The sequence below is a fragment of the Nannospalax galili genome, unplaced genomic scaffold, assembly GCF_000622305.1.
Source record: "Nannospalax galili isolate Female #2095 unplaced genomic scaffold, S.galili_v1.0 scaffold383, whole genome shotgun sequence".
Lineage (NCBI taxonomy): Eukaryota > Metazoa > Chordata > Mammalia > Rodentia > Spalacidae > Nannospalax > Nannospalax galili.
Window position 1 is genome coordinate 2,391,702 of NW_008351346.1, and position 22,165 is coordinate 2,413,866.

At 43.9% G+C, this 22,165-nt stretch overlaps 1 protein-coding gene across 1 annotated transcript in view; it reads right to left on the minus strand.

Annotated features, from left to right (window-relative positions):
• The window catches only part of Lmx1a (LIM homeobox transcription factor 1 alpha), a 183,939-nt gene that overhangs the window by 119,951 nt on the left and 41,823 nt on the right, over positions 1-22,165 (minus strand). The gene's annotated exons all lie outside the window — the stretch shown is intronic.

A 22,165-nucleotide genomic window follows, 5' to 3' on the forward strand; every position in this document is an offset into this window, starting at 1 on the left:
CTCTCAGGACCAGCTTAACACAATTCCAAACCTGGTGAGAAACTACCGGGGCAGCCACACTGTGCCATCTGTGGAAGCCCTGGTGGTCCTTTTTAATATCTCTTCTCCCATAAGAAATGAGCTTTCCCCAGATCTGGTTCTACTGGGCATTACTCCCACCTGCCTATCATCCTACCTGGCACATGCATGACTGAACAACCAACTTTTACCCCACACAGCATTTGGCTCACCCCAAATCTAGTTATAGTCCAAGGTAACACCTCCCAACACACACACCCTTCTGCCAGCACAATACTGTAACTCACTATGACTTCTCTGCACCAAACAGACCTTCAGCCTTTTGACAGTGCACCACAATGCTATCCTCTACAAAGCTCCCACTTGAGAAATGTGCAATTGAGTTATTTGTTTTAAATCTCACAAAGTTTTAAGTAAGTTTGTGATTTTGTCTAGGGCTGCATCCACAGTGATCTTGGACTGTGTGAAGTCTATGGGGAGCAGGCTGGACATGCCTGAAATTTATGTAAAACACCTGCATATAGAGAACAAAAAGGGGCTAGAAAAAGCTGCTTGTCTTAAGTGAATGGTTCCCGATGCTCACCACCCTTTCGAAGAAGTGCCCTCCTCCCTGTTTACACAGACAAGCAGCTCCAAACTGACAGAATGTGGCCTTTAAAAAAAAAAAAAAAGTAAGAACACTCTTCTAAATATATCCCTTCAGTGTCAAAAATGGCAGCCAGGTTCCAAGATGTACTTAAAGAAGAAAACAAACTTGGAGCAAAGGCAGTGAGATGGCGAGCACAGAAGGAACGCCCAGAAAAAGAACACAGGTCACACTACTTCTTTGCTTAGGTTGGTTTTCTTTGTTTTCAGTTATTACCAAGGTATTTCCTCGCTGAAAAGCACTGACTTTTTCAAGGTGACCTACTTCTTTGTGAGATGGCTTACTTCACTTGGCTCTTATGGGGGTAAATAGCAAAGCATAGACCACAGTAGAACCAAGGGTCCTTCAAAGCACCTCTCCCATCTGACATCGTAAAAAGGGAAACTGCAAAGTGCACATTTTACTCCTGTACAACTCAGTGACTTTCTCAAAGTGGTGAAAAAAGGCGGCAAAGACAACACAAAGGGGGGGTCCTCTGCCTCCCCCTTTCTGCTCTCCCATCTCGTGTGCTATGAAAGAAGAGAATGTTCTGAGATGTTGATAATGTTGACACCAACCCTCTTCAGACTTGTCTCTCTCATATGTGGCCTGCCCTTGACAATGAGGCTCCATGCCCTTACGTCTCTTCTGGCTCCCAAAATGTCTGTCCCTAGTCAAGCACTTTCTATTTCACCTGTGCATCACGAAGGTGGGTGGCACAGTATGACCAAATAGTTGTAAGGTCATTTTTACAAGGTCTACTGAGCTGCTCATCTCCTCATCCTAGTGAGAAGAGGGGGCAATTTCTCTTTCTCCACACTTGGGGTAGGTACCAAGGCTAGGAATTGAGCTCCCTCTAAATCAGCAGGGCTGCTTCTCCCATGGCTTCTAGGAAGTTTTAAGTTGGGTTTCATCTGTTCAACTGAAATGATTCCAGCTAGCTTGCATTTTCTTTCTTGCCAATGCTTCTTACTCTCCACCACCTCTCATCACTTGGTTCTCATGATTTTATTCTCTTTCCATTATTTATTGCATTTTTATTCTTATAAACTGACTCATCTTCTTTGAAAGGGTATAGTATAAATAATCATAATGAACTCCTCAAGAATTCTCAAGCTTTGAGGAAAAAGACAATGGATAATATCCATACATCTTGGTTCCAAACCAGAAATGCTGAGCTAGTGAGAACATTCTTTTTGTACCAAAATCACAACACAAAACAGAGAACTCTAAGATGACCCCAAATAGGAAGGTAAATGTGGGGCAGGCTCCCAGCTCCTCTGTCTTCCCTCAGCTGTAGCACAGCTGCTGTACCCACCCACAGTTGTGGTCCTTTCCTTCATGGCTTCTAAGTGGCATCTGACTTCTTCCCGACATGCTGGGGGCTGGGAACACTTTATGGCTGGATGACCTAGTGCCCACTCTGGTTCCTTTGGGTTGTTCATGGATCCCCGTCAAATTTTACAAAAGTATAAGACAGATGAGGGGGAGCACATTCCTCAGCTGGAAGAGTGGCCAAGAAACCACAAACTGCTGGCCCTCCTGGGATCATGCTGGTCACGGACTTGGCTTCAACAGCCCAATGACTTCTTCCTCTAGACATCGCCTGAGCCTGCAGACAGCTATTCTTCACTCAGACCATGAGCGTTCCATGTCCCCAGGAGGCAGAGCATGATGGGAAGTGGGTGGGTACTAGATAGGAACATAAGGGGCCAAAGTAGCACTGAGAAAGAAGCCACTTCCCACACTTTAAGCCCTTTGTGGGACTTAAGACCCCCCCCCCCCGCTGCCCAAAGAATTATCTTTTGAAATAACCTTGCTCCAAGTTATGGGGTCTGGAATGGATTTCAAGGCAGTGGCAACAGAGCATAAAGCTTTCATGATCTCCTACATGGGATGTTATGTGTGCTATATGGTTGAGAGTATCCCAGATCACAGGTTATTTTCTTACAATGAAAAGCATTATCACATTCTGCATTCAAAGTGCACAGAGGAGGAACACAACACAGGTAGTCACCCTAGACACACTGAGTGGATGCAGAGTGCTAGAGGTGGTATAGATGGAACCAGAGAAGCCAGGTTCACAGGCCACCATAACAAACCTCTTACTTAACCTCTCCATGCCTTGGGTTCCTCACCTATAAAGTAAGAATAATAAAACCAAGGATCAGGAAGACTCATGGTACATACTAGACTTGGGACAAGTAGCATATAAACCTTAGTCTTTCCCTCCCCATAATGTCTCATCCCAAGATTATGGTCCAGCCTTGGAAAGAACTCAATAACCATGAGAATTAGTTCAGCCATCTTAAAGACAATACATCTTCTGTATGGGGGCCACCTCACCCAACATATCTCTCCCCTAAACTTGATCCCAGTAGCATACAAGACTGGCTTAGAAATTATTGTTAGGTCTGCTCCTTACTTCAACTCTCTCAACCCAGACAAATAAGAATTAGCTCTGTGGTTCAGTTGCTTCACAAATATAATACAAATCATATCATGCTGCTCCCCTGATTCAAATCTTTCAAAGGTCCCCCGTTCCAAGCTCCTTACATGAGACCCAGGAATCTATGTAGTCTGATCGAGTTGCCCTTCAGTGCCTCATGGCCTGTCTACCTCTGCACTCCAGCAATGTCAAACTGTTCTTTCCTTTGTGTCTTTGCACCTGTTTTCCTACAAACCTGGAAGCTCCTCCTCTCCCTGTCTGCCAGTCCTGCTCTGGTATCACGTCTTCTGGCTATAACCATGCTCCTCCCCATGCCTACCTGCCAGCATCAACTCCGTGCGGCAGTGGCCCCCTGCACACTGCTTTGCCACTACATGCTATGTTCCATGACTGTCATCTCTACTCTTTGTCACTTAAGCCCTGCAGAGAGTGGGCCTGCTAAGGCTCAGGAGTACGTCCAAACTACCGTACAAGAAGAGCAACTTCACACTGTGCAAGTTCTGGGGATTCATCAACCCATCAACACATTGCTGCCAAACAGCAAACGAGCCCTGAAGAAAGGACTGCTACTCCAGAAATTCATGACTGAGCAATGGGGCAGAGGAGGAAGAAATAAGGGGATAAAACTTTCTTCTGCCATGTGCCACTATTGGGCTAACATGTTCTAGAATACTAGCATGAAGGGGGAAAGACATTAGGAAGATGCTTAAGGCTAAGAGGACTTGGAAGGTCAAATACATCTCTCAAAAAGACCCTGTCTCTTCCAGCTGAGGTAAGAACTTCCTGATGCAGCTTCTGGGTAGAGCTTGGCCAGCTGCACTTTCCACAGCGTTAGGGACAAACTGGCTATCAATCTGCTGCTGAGAAGAAACACAGAGCTAAGGAATCTGGCAAGTCCCAGCATCACCAATCCCAACCTGACTTCCTTTATCCTTCTCATTGCTCTCACTGACAGGCAGAAAGTCCACATTCACAGTTCCTTGATAATACAGCAAAGTGAGAATAAAAACATCCAGGGGATGGCTCAGTCAATAAAGCACTTGCCTCACAAGCATGAGGACCTGAGTTTGATCCCCAGAACCCATGTATAAATACCAAGTGCTTGTGATCCCAGTGCTGGGGGGGGGGCGGGGTGACAGGCTGATCCCTGGGGCTCACTGGGGTTGGTTTAGACTGACTGATGAGCTCCAGGCCAATGAGAGACACTGTGTCAAAGAAGGTGGATAGTGTTACTGAGGAAGACACATAAGGTTGTCCTCTAACCTACACACACACACATACACACACACACACACACACACACACATACATACACACAAATACTTTCACACATGAGTACATACACATACACAAGCATTTTAAAAAAAGATTGCAGAGTTAGGACCTGAAATAAGGATTGTGAGTGGGCCAGGGATAGCCACTGTTAGCCATGGCAAAAGAAAACCAAAACAGCATGGCCCATTCTGCCAGAAGAGCACAGAGGAGAGCACCCAGAGAAAGTCTGCTTTCTCACCGCCCAGCGCCTGCTGAGCTCTAGATCCTCCTAGCCTCAGCTAAATTAACATCTTCCCATCAGAATCCTTTATTCCTTCAAACCCCTTTTACCTACTAATTTCATCTTCAGATTGAGGTTAGTGAAATTTAGAGGTATTTAACTTGGTTTGGTACTTTATATCTAAATAGTCACTCCCCTCCCACCATCTCCCTTTGATATAGATACTCTGCCTCTCCTGCTGCTGAGCTTCACCATATGACTTATTTGGACAGGAGAATATAAGTAAATGTGAGTGTGTGATTCTGCATCCGTCATCCTCCATGAGAACCTGTCTAAGAAGCTGCTGAACCAGCAAGTATAGACTAGACCTGAATCCAGCCAAAGCCTGGAGCCAAGTCCAGGTGATCCTGAAACAACATCATCCCAGCCAGCCCAGAGACCCACGAATGGGAAAGCAAGTGCTTGCTTTTCTAAGCCTTCGAAAAGCCTTCGATTTTCAGATGTTTTGTTATTCAGCATTCCTTGGCAAAAGCTAACTGATACACTCCTGCAAAAAGCTGAACCAATTCTCAGCTTCTTTCTCCACTTATCTGTGTCATGTGGTAATGGCTCCTTCCCAAACACAAGCACAGCCGGATCACTGAATCTGCCCAAGAGCCTGTGGCTCTCACACCAACATGCAGCCAGTACACAGGGCCTGATGGTGATCTGGCTGCCTGTACTTGTCTTCCCACTAACAGCAACATTGCCTCTCAGGTCCTCACTAGAAACTGGGAAAGTCACCAGCCTCCTCCTTCTCCTCCCCCTGCCCAGGCAGCATGCAGCATGAGGCGGTCAGCAGGAGAGAAGGCTCAGCCTTGAGCTGCTGGCAGCTACTCCCCCACGTCCTCTTGGGCAGAAGACAGATGCTGTGTCTGTGCATATGGATGGTAGTAATGAGAGCGCCCTGTGGCTTCATGCAAAGCCACCAGGCAGCTCCAGCAAAGCAGGCCAAACTTCCCTTCTTGTTCCAGAAACGACAGTGGAACAAATGGCAGGGAATTCATTCTGCTGACCAGCACAGGAGGGATTGCCAGGGCACCACTCTGGAAGTGGAGGGAAAGTGAGAGGGAAGATAATAGAAAGCAAGAGACAAAGGAAGTGAGAGAACTCTAAACTTTGTGTGAAAATCTCTATTACATCATCAGTCTTCATAACGCCATCCAGTTCCAAAAAAGGGCTTAAGTTTTATAAACATCTTCTATCTAGATATGTTGTCTGACATCCCACAAGAATTCTGGATAGCCAAGGTACCAAATGAGAAAAGTGGTCGGGAGTACCTGGTTCGAGCAAGTTCAGGGCCATAGTAGAACTTGAGTTATTAGCTCCCAATGGGCTTGTACCACGACAGAAAGACCCGCTTATCAAGGTCATGATGCATGCAGAAGAAATTCTGGGAGATAAGTGTAATCCAGGTCAGCTGGTCCAGGCATGTCACACACACCTCTGAGGCATGCCCATCCACAGCAGCCTGGCTCACAGGTGGAAGGACTGAGGCGTCCTGTGAGTTACCACAAACCTCATTTAAACATCTGTTTGAACTGGCATTTGGACTTTATTTCAATGCAAACAGTCTCTGCACACCAACACATCTTAACAGTTAACTTCTAACTATAAAGACCACTGACCCAGGTCCAAATGCTACTCTCCCCTTCCCCTTTAGTTCCATCAAGGCTGAGTTGCAGACCCACTTCAGCAGGTCAAAGAGCCAGAGAAGAGACTCGAGTTTGCTCACCAAGGTAGAAGCAAAAAGGGAAAAGGAATCACATATAGAAGAGATAGTTTAGAGGGAAAAAAAGGCATTTCTGTAAGAGATTATCAGTCCAAATCTGATATAGAGGTATAGATGCTATCATATTTAATACATTCACAGTACAGGAGGGTTGTCCGTGGGGCCCAGATAAATGCTACTGGACTCAAAGTAATCCAGAGCACACCCTTGGAAAACTAGGAGTCAGAAAGGAGAGTAAGATGCCCTGGAAGAGTTTAAACACACTACCTATGAGCCATGTAGCCAAGTGCTCCTCTGCACCAGGCTCAGGTTCATTAGCCACAGGTGGAAGCAATAAGAGACTAAAACAAATGAAATAGTTCTGAATTCAGTGGAGCTCTGCATGAGTTTTAAATTCAGTGTTGATGTGTGAGTCTGCAAAGTGTTAGTAAAAGCTAAAAAAAAAAAATCAAGGGCACTGAGGTAAAATAATAAAGACACAGCATCTTTTATACAATTTTTAAAATTGTATTGAGCACTTACATGGTGATTCACCCACAGGCAAAGTTATATCATTAGACCTTAAAACTATTCTATAAAACATGCATTCACACCAATTTTACAGGTGAGATAGTTGCGGTCAGAAAGATTAAGTGACTTGATTAAAATCACACAGCTAGTAAGAGGCAATGTGAGGCTGGATGCGTGAGTTCCTATCCCCAAACCCCATGTCTAAAGAGTGAAGTTTTAGTTTTATTTTGGGTTTTTATTGTTGTTGTTGTTTTAAGGACACGGCTGGCTAGAGAGTTCAGGCTGGCCTACAACTCTGGAAGGGAGTGACTTTTATTGTGCCAGTCTTTCCATTTAGAGGCAGAGTCTGAGCCTGAATAAACACTCTCAGGGTCCCCACCTCAGAAGATGCTGGGGGGTGGGGAGCACGTCACTTGGAGAGGTGAGCAGTTCATCCTGAAAGCACCTCCAAAGTCAGCTGATGGGGCTCTGTGTCACCCTGGATCAGTGTTCCCTCCCGCTCCATTTTGTTGACATGAATATTATTATAGATGATGCTAAGAGAGGCTCATGGGGCGTCTCATATTCTATCGTCAGTCCCTTTGGAAAGGGGAGATGCTTATGGAAAACCTCCCTTTCCGCCTGGAGTCAACATTCCTTGGGTGATTGCAGGGGATCCCCCTCCCAACCCACCACCATTTGGAAGTGATTACCACCGAGATGCCCTGACAGAGTGAGTGATGCTGAGGGGCTCCTGGATGCTGAGAGAAGAGCTCGCAGCACACTCCCCACCCCCAGCCCTTGGCACACACTGCTATAGAGCTAGCCTGGAATCCCACTTGGATGCTGAGTTCCAAGGCTTGCTTTCTACTTTCTGATACATGGGATCAACTTTAATAACAAAAACCTGGCAGGGAAGGCACCTCTGCCTAGCAAGAACCCCCAGTGGCAAAACTGAGCAAATCCTGGAAGCAGGGGCTGTAGAGCAGACTGTCAGCTCCTTTGTTACCTCCCACTTGAGATGCAAGATGTGAGGATGCCCTGTGACCTTCCCCAGGCCTTCTGCCTCAGGTCCAGCAACAGCAGTCACTGTCTGTATGATGAACGTTTCCCCTTGTCCTTGCAGAAATCCTCCATCCACCCTCAGACACATTCCACCAAAATGTTCCTGTAGGTTGAATTTGTGTTTTTGATACCTGGGCATCCTACATTACCCTGAGCAGCTGTGAGCAGCTTCTCTAGGCAGGAGTACAAAAGCTACCAGAATTCTGGCAGTTCTGGATGATCAGGAAGAACAGAGACTGAAGAAAACCACCAGCCACTGTGTCTAGAGTTAAAAGCTTGTGGGTAAACACAGCTTGACAAGCCAAATCACAGCATCACTACCTCTAACCCATCCACCTCCCCCAAAATCACAACTTCGTGAGGTATGAGGGAGAAGTCATACCTCAGGCCACTGCCTCTAAGAAAACAAAATGGGTATTGGAAAGATGGTTGTCCATCCACCCTGAACAGTCATTTCCTGGATCTCATGACACAAATATTATCCCCATTGACAGATAATTCAACACCTCATGAACACAACACATTGACAGTGTTCTACTACAACAAACAGTAGTCACTGCTTAAATCTAGATTTCATAAAGACTGTTACTCGCTTCTTCCATTCACAGAGTTTTGGGCTCTCTGAATTCTTGTCTGCAATGGTAGCCTGATAACTCCATGAAGTCAAACACACTTGACATCCCACCAAAGTTCATCCTACTTCTATGTAATATAAACCTCAATTCCTCCGTGTGATGAGTGACAATACTTCTTTCTGGCCTAGACTCTCTCTTTCCACTTCCCTAATTTTCTGTACTTTCCTGTCAAGTTCTCTTACTGGATGGAATGATTTTACATTAAATTATAAAATAAATGAGGAGGTGCGGTGGTAAGAAGCACTTTCTTTGCCTGTTCCCACGTTCTTAAGTAAAGAGTCATCAGATAGAATGTTACTTAAGGCTGCCTCAAACAAAGCCACAGGACATACAAGATGGAACAGTCAGTAAAAGGGAATTATTGTGCACAGTTGAATATTATTAGGGTCTCTGATAAAAATGAAGATGAAGCTGGTATGGGGCTGTGTGCCTGTAAGCCCATCACTCGGAAGGCTGGAGGATCATGAGTTTGAGGCCTGTCCAGCCTAGAGAATGAGAATTTGTCTTTAAAAAAAAATCAATAAATGGGGTTGGAGAGATGGCTCAGCAGTTAAGAGCACTGGCTGCTCTTGCAGAGGACCCAGGTTCAATTCCCAGCATTCACATGGCAGCTAACAACCATCCGTAAGTCCAATTCCAGGGAATCCAACAATCTCTTCTGTCCTCTGTGGGCACTGCATGATATGGGTACACTTACATACATCCAGGCATAACACTCATATACATAATATAAAGTTAAATAAATAAATAAAATGAAAAATCATCAATAAATGTTAGAAACAAAGCAATATTAGTCTCTCTAGGTAGAAATCAATGAACAGAGGAGTCATATACCAACAAGATAGAGGTGCAAATGTTGCCTCACACCTTCGTTCTTCCACATTCTCCTTATTCCTGCTTTAGGGAGTTACACAAGTACCTCTCTCCAAAGGCCTGTGGGTGTGTGAGGTGCAAGTCCCTAAGGTTTGTTGGAAAAATAAATACAGCTGATATCCAAAGCCAAGCTTGTGGCTCTCCTCTCACCTGTGTTCATGCATGTACTTGCACTGCAAAGGGGCACTGTGTGGATGAGGCCTTGGGGAGGTACATTGCACTGGACTGTCCTCTTAGAGCACTCCTGTGTAGACGTGGCCATACACAGACCCATGAGAAGGACTTTACAAAAAAAGCAGTGATGATGCCGATATTTCCCCCAATGTCCCACAAATCTGGGATCTGTTTCTATTCTGACTTTCCTGCCTCTTTTAGTTTTAGCATCAGGGAACTTAAGACTTATCTGGAGTCTCATCCCCAGAGGGAATGGAACATCCAACACTGAGCATTGCAATCAACAGAATTTACTTTCTTTTTCAGTCCCTGGGGTCACTTACTCTTCCCCCAAGAAAGCCTGACTGGGTTCAGAGTACTTAGAATAAACTGTATCTATTTGTGGAAGGATTTTAAAATGATGTGCAAAAAACGCCTGAAGAGGTACTTCACTGGGAGTTCATACTTACGTGAAAAATAAATTCCTATGTATCATAAGACTCCCAAGCCCCATCATCTCTGAACCACATTTTCAGTTTCATGTGGGTCTGTGTTGTGAGAAACCTTTATTCAACTGGATTCTAAAGTCAGTAGACAGTCCCAAGTCTACTTCTACTTAAGAGATGCCATGGCAGTAGAACGTTGGCCTACAGAACCCCGCGTTCTATAACTGTAGATGCAAAGACATACTGGCTGGCTCTGAACAGCCTCATGTGCCTGAAACTATGCACAGACGCACAATAGGAGTGACACACCAAAGGTCCACACACTCCAAACTTTGAAGAGCACTATCTTTCTCAGAACTATCCTCAGAGCTTAAGGATTATCAATCGGGGCTGAGCTAGTTCTAGCCTGTAGACCCTGAATTAAGGGAAATAGGAATGCTTGCTTGTTCCGGAGGCTTCTGGGGGCAGGGGGTGAGCACTCCAAGCTCCCTCTGTACAAAGGCAATAAGGTTTTAGGAAGAGGAGGGTGCAACTATGGCTTAAGGAACAGTTTCCCTTGGAACTCAAAGGACACTGATTTGTGGTATAGCCTTGATGGTGGCTAGAACTTCTCCAACTCTGCAGTGACAGAGAACACCTAACGCCTTTATGGTCATCCCCATGTGTGGTCCTGAGCTACCCACTCTGCCCCTAAGAGCAGAAGGCCATCATGTTACCCAATCATCACGTCACCCAATCATCACGTCACCCAATCATCACGTCACCCAATCATCACATCACCTCATCAACCTAGACAAATGATAATTCCTTCTGTTTTGTTGTTGTTGCTGCTGTTGCTGTTTTCTTTTTTTTTGAGACAGGGTCTCCCTGTAGCCCCAGCTGGCCTGGAACTCACTGTGTAGACCAGGCTGGCCTTGAACTCACAGAGATCCACTTGCCTCTGCCTCGCAAGTACTGGGATTAAATGTGGGTGCCACCATGCCTGGCAATTCCTTCTGGTTTTAGTGGTGTGAATATTTTCTTTTGTTTTCTAAGAGCCTAGACTATATTTCAGCCATTGAAGGATTAAAAAAGCAATGTAATAGCTCCCTTATCACTTCTACCTCCTCTATTGTGCTTTTAGGTTGAAAATTGGGGCCATGAGAAGCATTATCACCATTTATTGGCTTAGCAAGGCAGGAGAGTGGTCTGCTAGACAGAGTTTAGTGAGAAAAATCAGGAGCTTCTAGGCACTTAGTCCATCCTTGTCCCATTTTGACTGTAGCACAGAAAAAGTTTTCACTGCATTAATACTTTAATTTTCACATATAAAACAGATATGTTTAGTTTGGCAGATTAAAGATCATCTGGTTATAAAAATCATTTGACTCTTCCAATTAAGGATTGGTACTATGTCCCTTCACTAAGCTTCTAGGCTCTGTAACAGTGGACATGACCCACAAAAGTTTCCTACAGCAGGTTTGAAATGACTCACAGCTTCTACTCCCTGTATCAGATCATTCCTGTGGAATCCAGCTTCCACATTATCAGGAAGCCCAAGGAACCCTTCATGTGTCAAGGTTCACACAAAAAGAAACCTAGACCAGCCCCAACTCCAGAAGTGAACAGCCCTTGATGAGTTCCCAGGCAAGAGCCAGGGCCACCTTACTAGTCACATGCATGCATGCCCCATCTTGGAAATGGATCCTCCCTTTCCTACTAACCCTGGGTTAAGCAGCAGCAAACCACCTTTGCTAAGCCCTGCCAAAACTGCAGATTCATTAATAAAACAGTTATGGCTATTTTTATTCATTCATTTTATTTATTTGTTTGTTTGTTTTTACATGTATAAGTGTTTTACCTGCATATATGTAAGTGCATCTATGTCATGTAATGCCTACAGAGGTCAGAAGAGGGAATTGGAATTATGGACAGTTGTTAGCTGCCATGTGTGTGCTGGAAACTGAACCTGGGTCCTCTACAAGAGCAGTCAGTGCTCTTAACCTCTGAGCCATCTCTCCAGCCCCAGTTGTGGTTGTTTTAAGTGACTAACTTTTGGGCTGGTTTGCTATTGGCAATAAGTAACAGAAATTTAACTTAACACAGAGGAAACATTGTTTTTCCACAACTCTGTAGTTCACACAAACAGACAAAGAGAATTAAACCCAGAAGTTCATGGCCCACCCAATTCACACTGTCAGCATACATAGCCCGAGCTATAGGCTCTATAGGCTCTTCTCCTCCAAAGCACACCTCAACCCATCCATAGCTTCATTTGAACACACTGATGTTGTGGACCACACTTAGCAAAGAACAACCAACTCATACTTAGTCTCACACATGTAACTGGTCTCTTTTTTTCCTCTCTCTGGTTATTATTGGGAAATGGAGAAAAAAAATTAAGGTGTGGACAGAGTTTAAGGAAAGCAACAAAGGATAGTATGGTACCCCAGGACTACAAACTTCAGGGAGCTGCTGGCACCTGCTGGGCCTGAAGGAACAAGGAAAGACAGTATTCACCACAACTCAGAGAGGGTCTAAGATGTCAGCATAGACATTGGACAGCAGATAAGGCTTCTGGTATGAAGACAGAATCAAAAGGTAGGGACTACATAGGGAACAGTCACATGTATAAACAAATACCCTCCCTGGTTCTCAAGGCTATGCTGTTTTTGAAGGAAGCTGGAAAATCTCCCTTTTGAAAATCTCAATGTCTTAGGGCTGGAGAGATGGCTCAATGGTTAAGAGCACACATTGCTCTTGCACAGACCTGGGTTTGATTCCCAGAACCCACATGGCAGCACACAACTATCTTTTACTCTAGTTTCAAGGGATCCAATGTCTTCTTCTGGTCTCTGCTACACCAGGAATGCACATGGTGTACATATATACATACAGGCAAAACACTCATATACCAAAAACAAATGTTCATCTCAACATCTTTCCATGAATTTCTGAAGATAAAAATGTAACATCATCCTTGGCTGCCATCTCTCTACACTGCCCTCAAGAATCAGGGCTGAGCTGGGCAGCTTAGGGGACAGAGGAGGGAGTGGTCAAGCTACAGATGGCAGGACCAGCTCCATAATCATGTGAAGAAGTGTAAACAGTGAGCATGCCACAACAGCCAGTTCCCAAGAGAGGCAGCCAACATCTCCACAATCTGAAGCCTCCTTGAGAAATAACTTCCATCCTGGCCAGATGAGTGGGAGATGCCTTTGTAGGTGGTGGGGGGGGTGGTAGAGAAAGATTGTCATTACAAGGGAAATGGCTGAGATTTCTCCAGAGCAAAGCAGTGAGCATGATAAAGGGGACACAGGAGAACCCTCTCCTGTGATCAGCCTCTAGGAACCAGACTTCCCATGATGCTTTGCATCAGCTCAAGTCACTCACTTTTGTGCTCAGTGGAGGGTACCCCAGGTCTGCAGTGAATTTTTTAAGTTACCTTTTCCCAATGGCATGACAGAGCAGGATGCCCTTTGGCGGACTGACTCCTTTCTCTCTCTCTTTTTTTTTAACAATTTTAAAAATATTTTGTTATTTTTATTTTATATATGTGAGTGTTTTGCCTGCCTGTGTGTAAGCATACCACATGAGTGCAATGCCTGCACAGAGACCAGAAGAAGGCATCAGATCCTCTGGAACTGAAGTTAAGGACAGTTGTTAGCTACCATGTAGGTGCTGGGACTAGAACTCAGGTCCTCTACAGGAGCAGCCAGTGCTCATAACCACTGAGCCATCTCTCCATGCCCCTGACCCCTTTCTTGTTTGCATCTTAGCTTCTCTTTCCTTGTTTTAATTCTCCAACTTTTTCCTCTACTTTAATTTTTTCCCAATAGTCTTATTTACTCTCTTTTTCCTCTCATCCAGCATATTCAGCCAGGGCTACTCACCGTTTCTAACTGGACCCTTAAGTCTTCTATGGTTTAGTATTTTCTCCCTTTAAGCAATATTGACAGTTTCTCATCTCTGTAGTAGCCTAACATACCTTCATTCATTTAAAAAATAATTATTAGATAATTATTATTCGATAATTATTAGAATAACAAGCTGAGGGCATGGCTAGCAGATAAGAGTCCGTAGCATATAGGTGAGGAACACAGCAACCACAGGCAGTCCATCTTCAGTTCAGCCAGGAGCTATGCCATCAACAGCATGCCGCTGGTGGCCTGGCTACACTGTTCCTTTCTTTCCCTGCCACCTACCTCTGGGTTTAGGTGACTGAGTAGATAACCTGTATAAGAAAGGGCATCAGGAGCTCCATCTTTGTCTCTTTTGACTTGTCCTGATGGACACATCTCATCGATTAATTCTGCTCCCCTGGGCCTGTTCCTTCTATTCATTTTTCTTTTCCATTTCCTCCACCTCTCACTGGTTACCAACAACTACCTTAATAAGTCACAGCTTTATGTTCACTAAGAGATGTCATCAGAGATCACACAAAAATCCCCCACACCCTCCTCTGAGCTGGCCCTACCCACCTTCCCTAAACTCCCTCTATCTCTGCTAACCCAGAGTGCTGGGGACAAGCTCTGCTTCCTTTCATCTCCACCCACTGCAACCTTGGTCAAAAGCCCTAGGCACAGGAACTTCAGAAATCCTCAGCATAGCTTCGTACTTTAAACACTGGCTTTGAAGTGTGTGTTAACAGCTGTAATTGGCATTATGGAAGAAGGTTAGACTAAATTGCTTGTAGCTAAGGAACCAGCAATGTGAAAATTATCCAAATCATGTTGTATTTGGTCCTTAATCCAACACTGTAAAAGTAAATCCTTGTTACCCTGACTCCCTGTTGGTCTTCAACTCAGCACAGGGTCTCACAGTCCTGCATTTCACTGGAAAACTTTGAGGTCTGGTCCCTGTAGGAAGCAGGAGCCAGCAGGAGACAACCCTAAAGCACTATGGAGACCTCAGAAGGCTTTGGAGAGGTCTATGCACTCCTGATACAGGTGACCCACAAAAGCTCTCTCTCTTCTAGAAGTTTGACTGCAGCAGCTGGGAGTTGACACTCACCAGAGCGTCACCCCTAAAAGGGTTGGGGAGCACCTCTCTCAGCAGCATGGGTTTTAAATCAAGTTTCTAATCTCACGTGGACTAGGATTTTGAATAGTATCAAAAGAGATCGACGGGTCCTGTTTAAGGTAAGGGCTTCCTTAGAGCCTCTTGTACAGTACCAAAGTCAAGGTCAGAGCTTGGGCAGTATCACCCTTTTTGTCCACAGTCTGTATGATACGTGAGCAGAGGACACACTTCATTTCTGACAGCAGGAAGACTTTTCTTTATAGTTGGGTGGTGTGACTGGCAGAGTCTTATAGGGACAAGCATGTGTGTGAGTACAGAGTACAGAACACGGGAAGACACAAGTGGACACTGACCAATGCAGCAGTCAAGCACTATGACCCCTTCCCGGCCCTGTGAACTCATGCTGTGCACTGATGTTGGGGAAATGGGTGAGGGAGCAGTGGAACGGCTGGGAGCCCAACACTGCTGCCACAGGCACAGGGACAGACACAACACCCAGCTTCATGAGGTGTGTGTCCCCAGCAGTGACACCTCCCAACAGTGTGTCCCCTTAAAGATAGACAGTCCTGGGGCCCTGCCATCAAATCAACTGTTGCTAGTGACCTCGCAGTATGCACCCTTGGCTGGAGGGCCTTCAGCTCCCTCCAGCTTTGTCCCTAGTAGAGATGATAGAGGGAGGAGCTAGCCTGGAAAGAAAGGCAGGAGAGATCACTTGCACACTGGGACCGCAAGGCTGCTGCAGAGGCTCAAACAGAAGCCCCTGGGGGAACAGAAGAGGGAAAGCTAGAGGAGGAGTCATTACAGGTACTATGCACTCATTTGTGTGCACACGCAGGTGGGTCCCAGGGTTACCAGAGATACACACATGGAGCAGCTATGGAGCCAGACGTACTTACATTTTCACGGCACATGAGAAAATGGAAGAGCAGAGGACAGAAAGCCTGAAGGAAGCCAAGCACTTGTCGCTCGGCCATCAGTCCTTCCCCACTTACTCCCAGTGGGCACCTGGGTTTAGATGGTACCTCTGTTCTCTGTGGTTCCTTCTGGTGTGTATACAATACTGGTTAAGAAGGAGTTTAATGGAGCTGGAAAGATAGCTCAGTGGTTAAGAGTACTGGATGCTCTTGCAAAGGACCTGGGCTCAGTTCCCAGCACCCACATGGCAGCTGACAACTATCCATTACTCCAGTTCCAGGGGATCCGATGCCCTCTTCTGGCCTCCCCAAGCACTGCACAACACGGGTTCACTTGCATACATGCAGGCAATACACTCATACAAAATGAAAATAATTTTAAAAATAAAAATAATGAGTTCAGTAATACCCAAAGAAGAAGAAAAAAACAAAGTGACCTTGTAGGGTTATTTATGGAATTGAGGCCTGTAAATAGTTCAAGAAGAAAGTAAAGTCTCCTTCATTTGTTTGTTAAAGATGCCCCTAGATAATACCTAGTGTATGCATCATACTGAACCCTGTCAGAGCAAAGAGAGAGTACAGAAATGAAAACTGACATACTTCCAACTTTACTTTATGTGTATGTCTATAAATGTGTTCATGTGTATGCAGGTGTATGTATGTGCAGGTGTTTTATGTGCATATGAAAGCAAGAGATCAGCTTCGAGTGCTGATCTAGCCATCTATCTTATTTTTGAGGCAGGGTCTTTCACTGGCCTGAAGCTCACCAAGTAGGCTAGGCTGGCTGGCCAGTGACAAATAAAGATTCACCTTTCTCTGCTTCCCAGTCACTTGGATTACAAATGCACAACCATGTTCAATTTTGTTTTAAGATGGGTTCTGGGGATTGAACTCAGGTCCTTGAGCTTGCAAAGCAAGCACTTTACCAACTGAGTCATCTCCTTAGCCCCCGAGTCAAGATTTATTTCACCCTCATGTTGAAGTGTGCAATGTGTATGAATGTTTATGGTGTGTGTGTGTGTGTGTGTGTGTGTGTGTGTGCGTGCGTGCACATGTGTGTGGAGACCCAAGGTTTATGTTGGGAGTGTTCCTTGATCACTCTCCCCCTATTCATTGAGGCAAGGCCTTTCAATTGAACCCAGAGCCCATCAATCTGGGATCCTAACTCCAGTCCCTACACGGCAGGTACTTTAGCCACTGAGCTATCTCCCCAGACCCCCAATTCTAGTTTTAAAAGCCCAGAGCAATGTGATGATGTACAAAAGTAATTAGTAGCCCACTATTACAACTATGGGCAATGACGGGCAAAGACACCCTGAATATTTTCAGAGGCAAAAGTGGTAAAAGAGGCAGCAAGGTAGACAGTGCTCTGCCCAATATGCCCATCCTTATGTGAGTTAGGATCTTCAGCTTCAGAATAAGGTGAGATTGGAATCTGCTTATTAATACGAAATACTGAAAAACAGGTCAGAGCATGCTCACCCATCAGGGCACTTCAGATATGTCAGCTGGAGCTTTGACCTTGTGGGGAAAAGCTAAAGCCACTCTGGGTACCACTGCAACACAGGTACAGCCCTGAAGTACAAAGCAAGATGATCTAAGAGGATAAAATCCTTCTGAGCAGGGCTCTGGGCCCAGAAGATTTCTGCAAACTATTATCTAATTTGATTCCTCTCATTGCATTACAGGAGGATTTAAAACACATCACCTCCAGCTGAAATGGGTTCTGGTAAATTTCTCGAGGGCTCTCTCGGATCTCACGTCATCCTTTGGGTTCGGGGTCAAGGCTACACTAATGACTCACCATTTACCCACTGGGTAATTCACTCCCTGGCAACCTATTTTATTTCTGCTGTATAAATTCAGGAAGCAATTAATAGCTGCCACAAAGGCCACGTGGTTCGGGGTATTTTTCTCAATAAAACTTTGGAGTAAGGCTCTTTGCTTTCCTGAAGGCAGAGAAGCAGGAAAAATGCAGGGGAGAGAGCTAAGTCACTTGGTTACATGCTGACTTCCTTCCTCCTTCCACTAAAGAGAAGTGAGGATGATTTTCTGCCACTTTCTCTTGGCACCATAGTGGCAACTCCTTTTGAAAACAATCATCTCCATTGCTCACAGCTACCCTTTTTGATATCTTGTTCACCTTGGGGTTCTGTTCAGGCAAAAGTAATTTAATAATAACACCATAAAATCAAGAAGAAGAAGCAGTTTATTCATTAACCAAAAACAAATTGTGAAACCAGAAGAAAAAAGGAATGAAAATAGGGTTCCCTTTGGGATTTCATCTTCTTTTTTTAAAATATTTAATTTATTATTTTTATTTTATGTGTATGTGTGTATTGCCTGTGTGTAGGTAAGTGCACATGTGTTGTACAATGCCCACTCAAGACAGAAGAGGCTGTCGGATCCCCTGGAAATGGATAACAATTGTTAGCTACCATGTGCTGGGATTCGAACCTGGGTCTTCTGCAAGAACAACCAGTGTTCTTAACCACTGAGCCATCTCTCCAGCCCCAAGGGATTTCATTTTCTTACACTTCACAAGCACCCTGCCAGGTAGCCAGAGACCTTACTCCATGAGCAGAGGGCGGCTTTGCTCATGCTAGTGGAGGTCAAAGAGAAGACAGAATGCAAACAAACCAGCTCCTGACTCTGGGTTCAGGGCATTGTGGAGGTAAGATCTGCTTCTCCGGGCTATCCAAGCCACTCTCTTATAAGCTATGTTTGATGCTGTTGTTTGGTAAACCCAACCCACATCCTCAGAACCTTCTCCCATACCATGTCCACTGTTAGGACTTGCTGCTTTGACCCATTGCTAGGTAAGCAGAAGCCCCTAGGTGGCTTCCATGACAACTTTTTAAAGGAAACAAGGCTCACTGATAGGACTCTTGGGCTTTTTACCCTTTGCCTTTTGGCCCTACTTTCGTCTTCCTGCATAGACTGATTATGAAGCTGGAGGAGCCATCTTCCTGCAGCCATGAGGAGGTGGGTGACAGTTCAAAAGAAGAAAGAACATGGGGTGTTGATGGCATCCATGGGTGCCTCTGTACTACCTATTCCCAGACTTCTTACGGTGTGGCAAAACAAACTTTCCTTCTGGTTAAACCTGGGTGAGTTGGGTTTTCTGTTATTTGAAACTGAAGGTATCTCACCTGAGATTCTTTACTGTGGACCCTTTTTTCTCCCTACCCATTCTTTCTTCTCTTCCTTTCTGCCCCTGCCATATAGATATAGATATACATAGATAGATAGATGATAGATAGATAGATAGATAGATAGATAGATAGATTGATAGATAGATAGATGATTGATAGATTAGATAGATAGATAGATAGATAGATAGATAGATAGATAGATAGATGATAGATATCTCCCAACATCCACTGAACCCTGAGTAAGAAATACATACACCTCCTAATATGATAAAGAATATCATGGACCTTGGGGGCTGGGGAGATGGCTCAGTGGATTAAGTGCTTGTTACATAAGCCTGAGGACCTGACTTTGGATCCCCAGTACCTACATAAAAGCCAGGCAGGGTGATGCACATCTATAACCCCAGAACTGGGGAAGGAGACACAAGAGGATCCTAGGGACTTTCTGGCCAGCCAGTATAGCCATCAGTGAGCTTCAGGTTCAATGAGAGAACCTGTTTCAAAATAAATAGCTAAGGAAAATGGAGAGTGATTGAGAAAGATGCTTGATATTGACCTCTTGCCTCCACATACATATGCACAGGTAAGTGCACCCACACACACGTGTGCACATCACACAAAAAATAAATTAGCAAACAATAAGTAAATACATGAAAAAGAATATGAACTTTGAAGTCACAGCCAATATCATAAAAAAATCAAAAGGCATCTATTTCCCCCTTAAAATCCAGAGAAAAGGTAACAATGTTCTCTGTAAGTTCTACTATTTAAATACATAAGAAGTCCCATCTTTAAACTATTTACAAAACAAACACAGAAACATAGAAAGAATGAGATACAACAGTCAAGATCTGCAAATGAATAAAACCAAAAGAATAAAAGGCTTTTAAAATTAATAGATTCATAAAAGTATAGTGTTCTATATACAACATGAAAATTAATAACCTTTTGTGTTGCCAGTAACAAAATTTATAGTATAAAGAGGAGATTTCACTTGTAGCCGCAACAATATGTGGAAATAGCCCAAAAACATTACATGTGGGATCATTGTTATAAAAACCACACAAGGAGATATAAAAATAGATTTAAATAAATGGAGAGACATGTTCCTGAAGAGAAGATTAGCTTACTAAGGCAATCCTTTCTCAAAGCTTAAGATAATTCCAGTCAAAATTCCAATCATATTATTTCTCTAACTTACAAAATGAATAAAAAGCACAGTATGATTGAATTGAGAAGAGCAAAAACCCAAAACCACGGAGATGAAGCCTTACACTGTCAAGGTAGTCAAATGTAAACATAAAGAGGCAAAAGTGGAACAGTGTCCATCCTAGAACGCACAGACAATGCCAATGGAACAGATAAATAACCTTGAAATTCCCCTGAGGACAAGTGAGCTCAGCAGAGACAGAAATAAACAAGGCTACAAAAGATGTTAGGAAAATTACATATTAAGAGAGAAACCAAAGTCACTTCCTCAATTGACAATATGCAATCACAACCCTAAATGGATGAAAGAATTAAATGTTTTTGTAAAAGCCTTTAAAATAAGAATAAACTACAGGAGATCAAGGGAGAAAGGGCAAGACGGCTCACTGGGTAAAACGCTTGCCATATAAACATGAATACTTGAGTTTGGTTCCCCAATGAAAGCCAGGCATAGTGGAACATGCCTGTAACCTCAGCACTGGAGAAGAGAGGAGGATTATGGGAGCTTACTGGTCAGCCAGTCCAGTTCAAACGGTAAGCTTCAGCTTCAGTGAGAGACCCCTGTCTCAAAAATATGAGGTAGAGAAACAATTGAGGAAAGACAGCCTGACATCTGCGTCTGGCTTCTATACACCTGCACAGGTGAGCACATCAGCATGCAAGCACCACCCCCCACCCCCACCCCAGGCACACACATACACACAGCTTCAGGAGGTCCTAGGAAGCCTGGGCTCCTTGAAGACAGGGAACCATGTCAGATCATGACCATTCACTACCATCCTCCAGCACTTGGCACAAACAACAAACAGATTTTGAATTTATTTCTAATTTTATTTCATTAGGTTTAGCTTAGCACACAAAGAGAGGGCTTCACTGTGGCGTTTTCATGCATAAGTCTCATTGTACTTGGTTTTCATTCATTGTTGTCTTCCCACCATCCCTATGACCGCCCCCCAAGCTGGTGTTCTTCCATCCCCCCCTCTGCTTTCATGTCACATGTCACCCTCTCTTTCCCACCCTCCCTTAAGATCTCTCCCTTCCTTCTCATGATCCTCTTTCTGGTTGTTGTGTGACCTACACACACACACACACACACACACACACACACAAACATAAACATACATATATACACATATAAACATATATATACACTATATGTTTCTTTACCAAAAACAAATTGACATAAAATTAATGGACAAAAAGGACATCTAATTATAAAATAAATGTTTGTAATAAAAATTACAAAGTAAGTGAAAAACTGGTAAAAAATATATATATATATCCAATAAATATAAAGAATCAATTCATATACACAAATGGAGGAGAATAAATACTATGCTATAAAGAATGCAAAATACAAAGCAGGAAAATACACATGGCCAACACACATTTGAAAAATTACTCAAACTCATGTGTAATCTAAAAATGGAATTTAACACTATGAAAACGGCAAGTATTTATAGATTGAAAGTAGTGTATTAAAAATGAGAACAGCACAAACACACCTGCTACAACAGCCAAAACCAGCGACTCTGATAATATTGAATGTTGGTGAGGATATTCATTGCCAATAGAAATGCAAAATAATCACAGTCTCTTGGGAAGACAGCGTCTTGCAAAATTAACCATCCTCTTCCCATATGATCCAGCAGTCATGGCCCTTAGTACCTACCCAAAGGAAACGAAACTTCTGCCCACATTTTAAAACAACAAAAACAAAAACTCGGCACACGGATGTTTAGAGCAGTTCTATTCATAATTTCCAAAACTTGGAAACAACCGAAATCAAGATGTCCTTTGGGAATAGATATGGTTGGGGTGTTTTTTTGTTTGTTTGTTTGTTTGTTTGTTTGTTTTCAATAAAAAC